Source organism: Botryllus schlosseri, chromosome 10 (assembly GCF_051294905.1).
Source record: "Botryllus schlosseri isolate E-star chromosome 10, Bs_hap1, whole genome shotgun sequence".
Lineage (NCBI taxonomy): Eukaryota > Metazoa > Chordata > Ascidiacea > Stolidobranchia > Styelidae > Botryllus > Botryllus schlosseri.
In genome coordinates this window covers 6,292,689-6,308,378 of record NC_137245.1, presented here as the reverse complement: position 1 = coordinate 6,308,378, position 15,690 = coordinate 6,292,689, and the positions used below count along the sequence as shown (strand labels likewise).

The following is a 15,690-nucleotide window of genomic DNA, read 5'->3' as shown; positions in this document are numbered from 1 at the left end:
GTCTTAACCTCAGGTCAGGATAGATTTTTTAACTGCATGGAGCTGCACTCTTCCTTCTTGCTACGAAGTGAACCAGCGGTTTCACTGTCACAGCCACGACGCGAGAAATTATGGATTTTCATAAACCTCGTTTTAGTCAAGAGTCACTGTGATCCACTTCTCGGGACCAATAAATAGAGATGGGCTATATCGAGTAGGATAGCCGACTGATTTAATCTGGAGTCCAATATCAAGTTTCGACTAGTGTCGAGTACAACGGACAATTGCCTAATCGGTAATTCATAAGTTCTCAAATTGCTAACTTCAGCATTTCCTACCGCTCCTTCAGTGCATAAAACTTATTTCAGTGATGCAAATCGGGCTAATAAATCCAGGGTTAGAATTCCTTTTCTTATTCAGTGCGCCCGCAGGCTCGTGGATGGAATGTAGTTTGGTTGAATTTATAAAGGAGATTTTTGACGAGATGCGACTTATTTCGTAGATGTACGGAGCAGGATTTTTTAACATGCTTGTACAGTTTGCCAATAGGAGTGATTGTAGACTAGAGGTTTGTTGGAAAGACAAGATAGGAACGCAATCATTTGTTTGATTATAAAGTTAATCGCCGAATTCGGATTAGGAATTCGCTTCGCAGCATAGTATGTTGATGGTCCTTGCAGGCCATACGAACTCGATATAACTAAGATTGATATATTTAAGATATTGATTCCGCGATAAATATTGCAGGGAACGTACGACTTACAAACTTACGGAATATTTATTTTATAAGAGTCTTGTATGAATTTGACTGATAGGTAGGGCGATATTTTTGCTAAAACACAGAAGATTTTGACCTAAAAATGAAGATATTACTTTTGTGACCTTGAAAACATAATCGTCACACAATTTCGCCGTCGTGTACGTAAATTAAGTGTTTTCACACATAATGTTAGAATTGTACTACTTGTCCTCATTTCTGGTTGGAACGGTCTATCTTGACGAAGTACTTGGCCTGCAAAAAACTTTTTTGACTTGAAAACTGACAGATTTTCTATGAATAGACTTTATTTCAACATAATCTTGAGCTGTGAAGAATGCCAGTAGTCACATCACGCATTATAGTGAAATAATCGATATTTGTTGTAGTTGATACTTTCCTACATTTTCTGGTAGAGGGAATTTGTCCTTACTAAGTAGCTTGCTAAGAATGGAGAAAGAACATTTAACAGCAGTAGTTGTTGGCTGGTGACACACCGTGTTGCTTCATTCGGACAATTGTCTATATCAATGGTTCTCGACTTTTTTCACCTCGCGGACCGGTAAAATTTTAAAAAGTATTTGGCGGACCGGTGAATTTTCAAGAATTGAAATCAACCCAAAATGTTACGTATACAACCGTTTCTGCAAGCATATGGTGCTAGAGAGAGACCATTTTGAGGGTTTTGATAGTACTTAATTGTGTTCATGAAATGATGCTGGCATCCATGTGATTTTACGGTGGTAGTTCTGCTGAGTCGAGGTGTAATTGCCTTGCCCAGATAAACTCGCCGAAGGTCGTGCATATAACCGACCTCACTAACTCGAGCAACATACTTATATTCAACAATAGCGAGAGAAGAAGTCTTTCAGAGTCGAACCAGACACCTTATCGTGCTACCTTGCTCATTGCCCACTAGCACCAGACGTAAGCTACTCTTGCTACTACGAATGCAATGCACCGCACGAAAACACCTGTCCCTGGCCCTCAATGTCCCCTCTAATTTTTCACAAGTCTATTGCGCGCACTGACCAACCCACTGCGCGGTCCGTTGGACAACAGTGCGCAACGAATAAAAGAAGTCATTACTTTGGCTTTTTTTGTGCGCGGCACACGTTTTTTCGGTGTGCGGCGACTTTGTCAGCAGTTAGCGGCTGCGCACGCGCGCAGCTTGGAGGTAACATTGCTGTCAATCCACAAAATCGGGGCAAAAAACACTTCGTCATTCCCCCTCTCTAAAAACCTTTGTCTTTGTCCACCGGTTGGGTGATAAACCAAATTTCTGGTGGGTTTCGCCCCCAATACCCTGCAGTTGGATGGGTGATTTCACCAGTACGTGTGAGCACATTCATTCTACTCAGTGTAGGCAGAGAGTTAATGTCACCCATAATCACACCGAGTGCGAAAATTTTCTATAATTCGTGACTGAATCGGTCAATAATATCAGTAATCGCTAATATATTACTATGAATTTTTTATCCTCTCAGAAGAATGAGATTTTTCGGTATAGAGCTGAGTGAGGTGTCGTCTTGGAAGATTTAGGGTATGCAATTAATATTTAAACATATTTGGGTGGACCTGCTTGAATAATTACTTCGTTGCATGTTATTATTTTGTGACCTGCTGTCTGTTATAGAGTGAATAGATATTTAAATTGCCCAAGTATTCTGAAATATTAGATGCACTCGATTCCAAATTGGTATTTCTTCACTGACAAATAATTATTCTCTGAGGCATGGCATTTGTCTTGTGGGGTACTAATTGCCAGGACAGCGAGATTCGGCGCCAGTCCTTTAGGCACCGATGTACAAATAGGCATATATATATATATATATCGAAGTTTTCGGTTCACAAAGGGCAGTCGTTCTCGGCCAATATTTTCTTGCTGCAGAATTTTTGCACACTTATTGGAGTCCCATGGTCGCCTACATTTCCTTGTGTGGCTGACACCAAAATGCTTATTTCTTTATATTGTGCGTATGTCTTGTGGTAATGGCACCAGTGTTGGGATCAAATCACCACCTTCGAGTCACGAGCTATCTCGAGTCGTTACAGATTTTGACTCGAGTCAAGTCAAGTCAATCGATTTTCGAAGGTGACTCGAGTAAAGTCAAGTCGTTTGGTTTTTGGAGGTGTCTCGAGTCAAGTCAAGTCAAGTCATGTCACCAGTCAAGTCACAATTCAAGTCAAATTGAATTTTCGAAGTATGAGTGATGATTCAAAGTCATAACATTTTGCCAGCTGTGTAAACGACAGATTAATTAGCCATTTATCTTGAATCAAATAACGGACGTGAAGTCAAACATACATGCAAAATTGCGTTATATCACACACGCACACGTGAAACTGTTAATAAAATACGGGAGTAACTGTATAGTTACATGCTACAGTCTGTTATTATCAGCCAAAATAGAGGATCTGATACGAAGCCTAGAGAAGTTTGAACAAGTTGATATGGTACAAGACACTACCCATCTATCGATATATATCCAATATAAACGCATAAACTATATTCATTTGATTTAAGTCAGGCAAGATGGTTGGTAAAGGTGAGCACTGCGCAGTGCGCAATGTAAGCACGGACCAGTCTAAGGAACAAAGCTACGCAGCAACTAATCTACTACTACTATGACAAGGGAAGCTATGATTTGATGTGACAATTGAGGACCAGTGAAACGTACAATGAGTGAATGACTGGTTGCTATCCCAAGTGTCACCGGCGTATCGCGAATAATCCGAACATACACATGATGCAGTGATTTACTCGACACCATTTATTATTATTGATGACTTGAAATTGACTCATAAATTTTGCTCCGAGTCACGGGTCAATCAACATTTCTGAAGCGCCCGGTCAAGTCAAGTCATATTGACAAGAGTCATCCCCACACTGACAGGCACCCAATGATGAGGACATTTTTTGGTACTCTGAGCAAAGCGCGAGACAATTTGAAAAAAGCTAGATAAATTTTCGATAATTGCTTTATGTTCATTCACGAAATAATTTTGGACCCCTTCAAGCTCCGTTCCTCTCCAATTGGGGGTTTGGGATGCGGCAGTTACTGTCCCGCACAAAATGAATGAATAAAAAACGAGCGCAAGCTGCGCGATTTATTGAGTCAGCATGTACTGGTCACTTGCGTGTCGTCAAATGACAAGGCTGGAACAACACAGCTGTTACCTCACAAAGGTCTGAATCATTTTAAAATTTGATGTGTTATCTATTGTATCAATGGACAAACCTCCAACATATTGCATCTTGAAATTAAGGTATAAAATTGTATTATACCTGGCGGACCGGCAGGAAAGTCGTCGTGGACCGCCACCGGTCCGTGGACCGGCGGTTTAGAACCACTGCTCTATATCACAATTTTTCATCATGAGCATCTTGATAAAGAACCGACGTCCACGCAGTTTTGCCTCAGTTAGTAAGATATTGCGATACGTTGAGCATAACACCATAATGACCCATTCTGTTCCATTTGACCGTTTATGATTCATAGCGTTGTAACCAAGCCACAAGGCTCCGAGTCTCAAGTCAATCTCAATTTAATAGTTGTGACTCGAGTCAAGTCGAGTCATCTTCAATCCACCACCGAGTCAAGTCCTAGTCCGAGTCAACAAGAAGAGAGTCGAGTCCGAGTCAAGGTAATATGAATCGAGTCCAAGTCCAAGTCCATATGTTGACTGCTGAGTTTCCAGTTAAAGTCTTGCTAACCCACTTTTTATCACGCTGTTTGGTGACATTGAATGGTTCAGATTTATAACACTGGTCAGTGGTCAACATAAATTTTGTTGACTTTGATCAAACATTTGATTTCGACTAACTTTGATATCCTTTTTTCTCTATCAAGTGAAGTTTTTCGGTTAGGCACTCACAACATTGTCTCACAACCCTCATATTAGCACTACTTTTAATATTTTGTGTTTATTGTATAAAATGTTTCGAACACCACTAGCAGTCGAAAGTAAATGAATAGACTTCAAATAAACATTTGCACAGCTTTTTTGATTGATTTGAACTGTTATTGCTTCTACAGGACATATAAAGTGCGAGTTTCAGGGTCCAAATTTACGCTAATAACCAATAATTGAGTAGGTAGTCTAGTTTTATACTCGAGCAATAGTCAGCTAACATATCGAAGCTTCAATCTACTCTGGCATGTTATACCCTATCATCTTTAGATCCTGGGGGGACATTTTCTCCTTGCCCATCTCTGACTATGTCAAGGTTTTCTGGGAGAGTGTTTAGATATCTTGGCTTTTTGGAATGTCTGCTGTCGGACACAAACATGTAACAGTGGCTCATATGTATCAGGGTTAGGCTACATGTGCAATTGTGCATCCTTATTGTCTGGCCACCAAGAAAACACAATATTTCAAAGCTGGCACATATGATCCACTCGTGTTTGTGATATTGCAACAATTCATTGTTTCTGTGTTATTATCAATGTTTCTGCATTATTCACGAAGACCAACTGAGTGTGCAATTGTAACTGCAACTAAGACGTTGCCATTTTGGAGAATGCCACACTTTAGGATCTTTTTGAGCTACCTATTGGCATTTGCCATTCATTGGAGTTATATTTTGGATCGGGATTCCTAACTCCTCCAGTAATTCATGGTACCAGTATCATGCCAATGACAGTATAACGGTAATGCACAAAGTTACCGAAAGTAGGCATACGAAGAAAAAGCTGTTTCTCCTGATCGAAACTGAGATACCTTCTCTACCTTGCTCAATTAGCAAGGATGTTAAAAGTTCTAAAAATCTCTATCCCAAGTCCTAAAGCTTATATCAGATCAAGAACTTGTGCTGATGGACTACTCAGCGTTGTGAATCATTTTCGATTTCAAAATCTTCCTCAATAGGCCTTCTATCCCTAAGATCTTCACCTTGATCCAAATTATCGAGCGTATCGGAGTTTCAAGTTGCACCGGAAAAGCTGAATGGGGACCTATAAGAACTATAGCTTATAGTAAACGTTATGTTTATTTTTCTTGATATATCCTGCAGTTTTCATCCAATATATGTCTGAAATATCCTCGGATGATTGGATACTTGGCCGTTTATGTTGTCATTTTGGACCAATCTCTCTCCTTTATCCACATTACCTCCCTGTTACCACCCGTTCCCCTCCCAAGTTGCCACCCCGAATAATTTACGTTTATTTGTTAGGTACATCGAAGGTCGAGGTATTTGCCGATGGTCGATGGATCTCTAGTCGAAAAATGAGGTTCGGCCGACACGATTTTGCAACCTGTGTGGTTGGAAATAAATAGTATATTTGTCGTGGGCGGCCTTTCAGATGCCGCCGACGATTCCTATATCCCCCAAATCGAGATTTTCAATACTTCTAGTAGTGTTTGGACAATCGCAGTCGGGATTCGGGAACTTTGTTGGAGATCGTTCGCACTGGTACATTGGGATGTCAGGTTGTATTCCATTGGGGGAGCTGAAGAGCGTAACGTGATTTGGAACAATTGAACTGGAGACGGAAACTGGACAGATGCCGGAAAAATATACAGGATCTATCGTCGTATGAAGCCTTTGTTGAAAGTTTTATGTAGTTGGAAAGACGAAGATAACGTGGGGAGTTTACGAAAATTGTGTCTGGCGGTTCATCAATGGCATAAACTAGATCATCCCTATTTTCCTTGCTGTGGCGTAGTACGAATCACTATCGTCCCCAGTCGGCGTTGCGAATATTCAGAAAACGCCAAGCGCCTCCGGCCTGCAAATTCAATGGATCAAACTTATCCAAATTTTTACAAGCACCGAATTCACTCATTGGTAACTTGGCATCGTGGCGACATTCTCTGTAAAAGACAGTCATGCAACAAATAATCAGTGGGTTACTGCTGTTACTAGTATTGGCAAAGACATCAACTCGACATCTTCATTTGCTGCTGCTGCTATTATTTCCAACATGATCACATCATTTAACATGTGAGGTATCAATTTATCCTCTCGCTTACGACAGGCGTTCGAAATATCAAATGACGCAGGTAACTACGCTATAGATTTAATGATTGGATCAGATAGCGTGGATGTGACTCCACACTATACTTTGAACTTTACTTTCGAATTTACAATATGAAATGGATTGGCGCAGGTATAGACAGCTATAACTCATAATTACAGTTATATTACATCAGTGGCTCTCAACCGCCTGACCGCGACGACTTTCCTGCCGGGCAGGCAAGTATTACAACTTTATACCTTATTTTCAAGATACAATATTTTGAAGGCTTGTTAATTGATAAATTAAATAAACAATCAGAAATTTATGAGGTAACATTTGGTCTGGAAAAGGTTCGATTTGATGTGATTTTAAAGTAAAGTCATTTGACAACATTCGAGCGACAAGTACGAGCTGACTCTCCAACCCGTGTAGTTTGCACGATCATTCGTCTTCGATTTATTTATTTTGTGCAGGGCCGTAACTGTCGTACCTCGAACCTGCTAATTGGTACGAGCCCTAGTTCGAAGGGGTCCCATCAATATTTCGTGAATAACCATAACTTATAAAGTAATATTTTGAAAATTTATCAGACTCTTTTCAATTTTTTCGCTTGGCACAATTTAGTGTGATCAAATGTCTTGATTATTATTGGTTACCCGTCATTGTATGGTTTATAGAAATAGGCATTTCAGCGTCAGCCATTACCACGGCACGACGCACTAACACATATTGAAGTTCAGGCTAACATAAGACTGCCAAAGGTGTGTCAAAATATCCAGCAGCGAGAAACCGTGGACGAAACCAGCCCAAAAGGGCTAGCGCCGAGTCTTGCTGTCGTGGCCATCAGTACCTACCCCACAGGACAAATGCCATCCCACAAACAAAAATTATAGTTGCCAGAAGTGAAGAAATAACAATTTGCAATCGTGTGCGTCTTTTATTTTAGCAGAGTGGTTCCCAAAGTGGGCGCTAGTGCTAGTGTTGAAACGATTGATAAATAAAAAAGTAAAAATGCAGAATTGATTCAGTCAGGGCAATTTAGGGTCGTCCATCTACTCCAGGGCTTCTCAACCCGCAGATGTCTGTTTTGCGGCCCGTGGCATCTTTCATTATGAACGCATTTACTACTGGCACGGTATTGTTACATATTAATTTAGCTAATCAACGCTCTTATCACGCCTTTTCTGCTTAGTTTGATTACTAATTCTTTGATGTGTTTTGGTTTGTCGATAAATGCTCGAGTTTAGATTGTTATTGTTTTGAATCCGTATTAAGCTGGAGTCTGGTTCAAGAGAATCCTGCTGCGTAGTAGACTTTTAAATAGTGTGTCACTCACCGGGAATGGTTGGAATACAAGCAAGAACAAGGAACGGGAAATTAAACGACGGAAAATGCGTTTTAACTCTGCTCGGAACAATGAATTCGCTTTCTCGGGAATAAATGGACAACCGATGTGTCCTGTTTGTCGAAGAACAGCTGTCGTAACGAAGCGTGGAACCTTGAAATGATACGATGAGAGTTTCTTCTTGGAAGATCGATGCTCGGACCGATCGCTAAACCCAAGAATTCTGCTAGAGAAGGTGTGATTTCAATAAAACATAAACATACTGAGCGAATATCCGCTGTTTCCGGAAATTAGCAGCAAGGACAACATCACCAGACAAGTTTCGAAGCTACAGTTGTCTGATTCATCTCAGATCAGAAAAATACTAGTAGCGTCAGTCGATCTTTTATCGCATATTCTGAAACACGTTGCCACGTAAATTACTTTATCCGAGCATTGGACGAATCTACCGACTCCACAGACATTCCATAGCTAATTATCTGGGTACATTTTATCAGTGTGGACATTAGGGTTGTCCATAATTTGGAAAATCTCGAAATTTATGCGTATCCATTAGGGTTGTCCATAATTTGGAAAATCTCACAAATCCTGCGTATCCATGTCTCATTGTATAGATTATTGATAAAAAACATCGATGAGCCTGCAATAAGTTCACAGGAAAGTCGTTAAGATTTGTCTAAATGCGTTTGAAAGTGGCTGCTACAGAGTGGGCGTACCAGCGACCATAAAACGGCGAGAATACTAGGAATCATGAAATCACGGCGTTTGATTGGGTAAGCGGCTATGCCTGAATGACTACGACAGTGGCGGCTTGCTGATCAGCTGTTCGAGGAGTCGGGTAACGGCGGTGAATCTGTAAGCGCATTGTAGGTTGGTCCGCATATGATGATTTGAGATTGATTCGAGATATGTTTAGTAACATATTACATAACGAACAAAAGACAGCTGCTTCACAAAAACGTTTGAAACATGACCTTGCTTTCATCGAGGGAAAACACACAAAGAAACATTGCAATGGCAGTTATGCAAGTAGCGTACGAATTCCTAGTTTCAGAAGGGATCTACCATCATTGATTACAAATATGAATCTTAACAGTGCTAATACTTTGTCTGACCTCATTGGGCTCTGGTCGTGGTATATAATTTAAGTTTTGAATGCTCTAAGGATGGACTGAATCGTCCGTTTATGCGTGGCACCTGTCCGATTCTTACAGCAATATGAATCTACCCGTAAGTGCTGTCAAAGTCCTCAATCATACCACAGAAAGAGATCTAAAGGTATGCACAGACTATGCTGGTAGGGTCAGCAAAACTACAGTTTGCTTGTAGAGCTTATAGCCTGTCCCAAATGAATCATAGATCATCACTGGCTGCATCACGACTGATGTTTAAATCAAACCAGACATTCATATATAAATGGATTTAATCGATGCGATAGTTCCACTTCTTCGTAGTTCCAATGTAAGCTACCTGGTCGATCCACATATCATCTTATAAGCATGCAGGATTGTGACCCGCAGCATCCATCTCACATGCTGTGCTGCACCAGTTTGGCGATGGCTAATACTTTACCTGCACCCAGAAAAGCAGGAGGACTCGGCGTAATCACAAGCATATCAGACTAGATGTTTCTCGGATTTATATTTAGTTCTACAAGTTCACAATCATTCTCTGTTACACCTCTGCCATGTCTGCGATAGGCTTTTGCTGCTATGAACCTATCGTAACTGACTTTTTAACCAAAACATTAAATCACCAGGTGTCACATATTATTGTTAAATCACCAACCTACAATGCCCCTACAGAATCATCGCCGTTAGCAAACTTCTTTAATGAGTAGAAGCACGTAATCAGAAAGTTGCTGCGGTCGTGATCATTCTAGCATAACTGATTAACCAATCAAGAGCCGTGATTTCGTGATTATTAGTCTTCTCTCCGTTCTATGGTCGCTGGCACGCCCACTCTACAGCAGCTACTTTCAAACGCATTTAGACAAATCTTAACGACTTTCCTGAGAGCTCATTGCAGGCTCATTGACGTTTTTTTATCAATAATCCATAGAATGAGAAATGGATACGCAGCATTTGTGAGATTTTCCAAATTATGGACAACCCTAGTATCCATGTCTCATTCTACAGATTAAAGTTAAAAAACGTTAATGGACCTGCAATAAGCTCACAGGAACGTCGTTAACATTTGTCTAAATGCGTTTGAAAGTAGCTGCCGTAGAGTGGGCGTGTCAGCGACCATAGAACGGCAAGCAGACTAGTAATCACGAAATCACGGCGTTTGATTGAGTAATCTGCTATGCTTCAGTGATCACGACGTTGGCGGCTTGTTGATCTGCTGGTCAAGGAGTCTGCTAATGGCGGTGATTCTGTCAGCGCATTGTAGATTGGTTCGCAAATAATGATTTAGGATTAATTCAGAACATGTTGAGTTACGAAATACATGATGAACAAAGAACAGCTGCTTCACAATCGCTTTAAATACATGACTGGATGGCTCATTGTGAAGGTAACCGTTGTGGCCCGTATGCCTTGATTTCATTCATGGAAAGCGAAAAAATATTGGAAAGGCGCTTATGCAAGTGGCAAACGAATTTCTAGTTTCAGAGGGATGTACCATCATTGAATACAAATATAAAACTTGACATTGACACTACTTTGTCTGATCTTATTAGGCTGTTGTCGTGGTATATAATTGAAGTCTTGAATGCTGTAAGGGCTGGTTGAATCTGTGATTTATGCTTGGCACTTGTCAGATTACTGCAGTATAATGAATCATACCAGCAAGTGCTTTCGAAGTGCTCAATGATGCCACGCATGGGGTCTAAAGACGAGCACAGACTATGCTGGTAGGACCAGCAAAAAGACAATTTGGTTGCATTGCCTAGCATGTCCTTAATGAATCTTAGATCATTACCGGCTGCATCACGACTAATGCTTGAATCAAACCAGACATGGACATAAAAAGGATGTATTGTAGCGGTGTGGTGGTTACTCTTCTTCATAAATCCAATGTAGGCTACCTGGACGGCCCACATATCTTCTGAGCATACAGGATTGTGTCCAGAATCCATCTCACATGGTATGCTGCACCAGTTTGGCGATGTCTAATATGCCTTACCTGCACCCAGAAAAGCAAGATCACTTGGCGTAATCTCAAGCATATCAGATAGATATTTCCGGGATCTATACTTAGTTCTATAAGTTCACAGTCATTCGCTGTTCCACCTCTGTCATGTCTGCAAGAGGCTATTGTTGCGCTACATCTATCGGTGCCTAGTTTTGACATTAAAACATTCAATGACCAGATGTCTCATTTTATTATCAAATCATCAACGTACAATAATGCGCTCACTGAATCATTGCCGTTGGCGATCGTCTTGAACTAGTAGAAGCACATAATCAGCAAGCCGTCGTGGGAGTGATCATTCAAGCATAGCTGATTATCCAATCAAGAGACGTGATTTCGTGATTACTAGTCTTCTCGCCGTTCTATGGTCACTAGCACGCCCACTCTACGACAGATACTTTCAAACGCATTTAGACAAATGATAACGACTTTTCTATGAATTTATTGCAGGTTCATTGACGTTTTTTTTTATCAATAATCTACAGAATGAGACATGGATAGGGTTGTTCAAAATTTGGAAAATGTTTGGAATTCTGCGTGTTCATCGCTTATTCTGTAGATTATTGTTAAAAAACAATAATGGGCTTGAAAGAAGCTCGCAGGAAAGCCGGTAAGATTTGTCTAAATGCGTTTGAAAATAGCCGTCGGCGAGTGGGCGAGAAATCGATGAAGTGGGCGGGCAAAGAGAAGCCATTAATCCTGATTGGTTGAAGCCGGTAATAATAAGCTAATGATTGGCTGAAAGACCGACTTTGTGAACACTGCTGGTAACGATTTTTGCGTGCTGTTGTGCAGTCGTTTCTGTTGGTGGCATTACAGACATGATATATTGCCTTTGTTAATGTTGTCACCAAGAGTCCATAGCACAACATCGCAACCGCCCAAGTTAATATCTACCTGCAGAAAGTGCTATGTATTGCACAGGTGCTCTCGCTAGTTGAGATACGAATAAACTAGATGCATGCATATTGCTACCTTTCCAAAAGTTACTGACAGCCCAGCAAACACGAAACAGCCCATTGAGGTTAAAAAAACGTTTTTATTTGGTTCATATTAAAGACTAGCAGGATAGTTTTAAGTCGGTTTTTGTGTCGACGCGTTTTAACGCGTTCTTCACGCAAATCGGGATCGTTAATAAAACGTAGATAAAACTGTGTATCTACAATGCTTTAGAACGTACAATCGATGGTCAGAAAAACATCCTGCTATACTAACATCCCTGTATTCCCATATTTAGGCATACCTGAGGGTGGCTGCGGACACATACACGTATCACAGTACACATTGCCTTTGATGAACTTATAATTCATACAGAAAACAGTGTCAACGAAACTCAAAGAAAATAATTCAGAACGAAACGATGTCAAAGAAGCGAATGAAAAAATAATCAAGCCAACTGATTATGTGTCTTCTTCATCTTCTGATGACGAGGATAAGACGCTGCTTTCTGCCTTTTTCCCCATAGAACCTTACAGAGAAACAACAACATTGAATGTTAAAGACATGCTCGATCCTGTTTAGATAGCTCTTAGTACTACGCAGTGTTGGGATGACTCGAGTCACTTTGCAAAAATGACTTGACTCGACTCGGCGCTCGAGATATATGGATTGACTCGTGACTCGGAGTAAAATTCACGAGTCAATTTCAAGTAATCAAGTAAACGGTGTCAATTAAATCACCCTATATCTTATGTACGTTCGGATTTTTTGCGATATGCCGGTATCACTTGTGAGAGCAAACAGCCATTCACTGATCGCACCTTTCACTGATCCTGTTGTTACATCATAATTTAATGGACCGCAAACGAAACGGTCACAGCTTATGCTTGCGTTGTCGTCGTAGTAGTAGTTTATTCTGTTAGCAAGGTATCATTGTTTCTCAGACAGCACAGTGGTTAAATTGAGCGGTGCTATCTTTTACCAACTCTCCTGTATAATTTAAATCGAACGAATATTGTCTATGCGTCCCTATTCTCACGGAAGGGTACTATATTGTCCCTTATCAATTTATTGCAACTTCTCGAGGCTTCGTATTCGATCCTCTATTTCGGCTGATAATAGAACGTAGCGTGTAGCTATAAAGTTACTCACATATGCTATTAGCAGTTCTACGTGTGAGTGATAAAACGCCTTTTGCATTTATATTTAACTTTATATTATTTGATTGAAGATAAATGACCGATTAATCCGTCTTTTACCCAGCAAAATGGAATGCGAGAACGTGTCGTCCGACATCCGACTTCGCGCCTGCACTCGCGAAGAGATCGTCTGCGATGAAACCTTTGCACAAAGTGATAGACGCGCTTTCACTGAACTCTTCGATATTGATATGTCCAAGCGTTGATTAATCATGTCCTGGTCAAATAAGCCCAGCGGTATACAGCGACGGCCCACAATATATGCAACTAACATTATTTCATTGACTTAATTGTTTCGTGAACTTTGAAAATTTTTTGAAAAGGTTGGCCACCCCTGCACAAACCATAATAGACTTTTGAAAACGATTGGCCACCCCTGCACTAACCATAATAGACTTGCAATGTTAAATTACATAACATTCTGTTGAATAACATTACATCGTATTACATTTGAATAACTGAACCATGACACTGAATTGGTTAATCGATTGAATAATGATTGACAAAAATTTATTGATACCGTACATCAGGGGTGGCCAACCTTTTCGGCCAACGGGCCACATGAGATTTCCAAACCATTGCGTGGGCCACTTGAATGTTGATGTGCTTTTTTAGTCGTTCGATAGGAACGAACCGGATTATAGGTAAAGGTAAAAAAGGTGCTGGGCTCATTTGGCCAGGACATGATTAATCAACGCTTGGACGTATCAATATCGAAGAGTTCAGTGAAAGTGCGTCTATCACTTTGTGCAAAGGTTTCATCGCCGACGATCTTTTCGCGAGTGCAGACGCGAAGTCGTATGTCGGACGACACGTTCTTGCATAATTGCCAATATAGCTAATATCAATTCCGTAAATAAGACGTTTCAGGAGGAGACACCAATACTAAAAGCAAGAAATCGATTGGCAATAAATCGAGCGCAGCGCTAAAAAAATATCAAGACAAATAAATCCTTTACGAGATATTCTACTTTATGGTCATATACAAAGATGGCTCCTGGCTACGCCAACATGTCGGAACTGATATTTTAGTCATCAACAGCCTAAAGTCCGCGGTCAGGCTAACATTCGCACACGCTGCGCACACACGACAGTCCTGCTGGAGACGCGATAGTTCAGGCTGGCAACATAGTGTAGCCAGAATACCCTGCATGCCGCCAAACAATGTGTTGGGGTCGCTAATATTCTGGCTGCTCGTTTTAATATTTTTGATATGACGATAAAGGGGTGGTGGGGAAAATTTTAGCTATTGTCAAGGTAGCTTGTCAAAAAAGTTCGAGAACCACTGAGCTAGCTCAACATTTACATGGGGTGTAAGGTAGGCTACTGAACACATATAGATAGGTTCGAAGGTAAACATAAATGTTGCTCACTATATATATGATCTTGTACAACGCGAGCTTGTTAAAAGCCTCCTTCCCAGATTTTCCAACACGGCTGTAACTGCTCCACACACGGGTAGTAGCGACCTTTTTCATGATGGATCTGACAGATTGGCCATTTGTGTCGCCTCCAACTGAGCTGAATCCAACTATCTGAAATCATAATATACAAACAGAATTATTCAAGTGCAACGATCATACCCGACAAGGACTTCACATAAAGACTTGGACAATTAGAAATATTTTAGCATTTCCTGATTAGATTGGAATTACAGTTAGATATATTTCCGAATCAGAGTAGAATAAGGATTATAGCTACACAGCAGTTGTCTGCAAATTAGATTTAAATTAGAATTATAGCTACAGTTTGTATACAAATTAGATTAAAATGACTAAATTCGAGAAAACTCTGACATCGCATCAAGTTCCAAATCATGGTCCATTCTTATTAAGGACATGAGAATAGCAAATGTCTGTACCGTACAGCAAGCTTGGCTTGTTTCACACAATAGGCCTACAGTCGCCTTTACAGGAAAACCAGGAATTGGATTAGAAGTAAAACAAAAATGCTTAATCATGCATCCAAGCCTCTTGCTTTGAGTCTGGAGTTTTAACTAGGATTGCAGAAAAGTTGTGAGAAGACTGCTAACGTTACGTCACTGCTATTTCAATGCAATGTGCTATGTAACTTTCCAGTTGACCGAACAGTAGCTATAGATATAGGTATTGATAACTAATCTACGGATAGATGTGCAACACGTGGCTGACGGTTGAATGCTGAAATTGATGTCAGTTTCAAATTATTGTTTTTTTTCAAAATAAGCTATTCGCCTGTGTGCAAAAACACTATTCCGCACTAGCAGAAACGGCTTCGTCGTTGTACTAACGCATGGTGTATCATATCTGTTTGTAAAAGGGTAATGTATTGCATCTTATCAATTTATTTCTCTATTCTCTATTTTGGCTGGTAAAGTTACCAGTTCTA

At 40.4% G+C, this 15,690-nt stretch overlaps 3 long non-coding RNA genes across 7 annotated transcripts in view; 1 reads left to right on the top strand and 2 right to left on the bottom strand.

Moving 5' to 3' along the window:
* The window catches only part of LOC145449025 (uncharacterized), a 567,369-nt gene that overhangs the window by 366,141 nt on the left and 185,538 nt on the right, over positions 1-15,690 (top strand). The gene's annotated exons all lie outside the window — the stretch shown is intronic.
* LOC145449026 (uncharacterized) overlaps positions 1-15,690 on the bottom strand; it is a 223,220-nt gene that overhangs the window by 52,211 nt on the left and 155,319 nt on the right. The window lies entirely within an intron of this gene.
* Positions 1-15,690, bottom strand: part of LOC145449022 (uncharacterized) — a 427,802-nt gene that overhangs the window by 408,219 nt on the left and 3,893 nt on the right. For 2 of the 5 annotated variants that reach the window (XR_013918101.1, XR_013918100.1), the window contains 2 exons: positions 13,384-13,540; positions 12,470-12,653 (listed from right to left, as the gene is read on the bottom strand). This is a non-coding gene — a long non-coding RNA (uncharacterized LOC145449022). Of the gene's footprint in view, positions 1-12,469; positions 12,654-13,383; positions 13,541-14,696; positions 14,859-15,690 lie in introns of those variants that run through there. The other 3 variants (XR_013918103.1, XR_013918104.1, XR_013918102.1) reach the window with 3 other exon arrangements.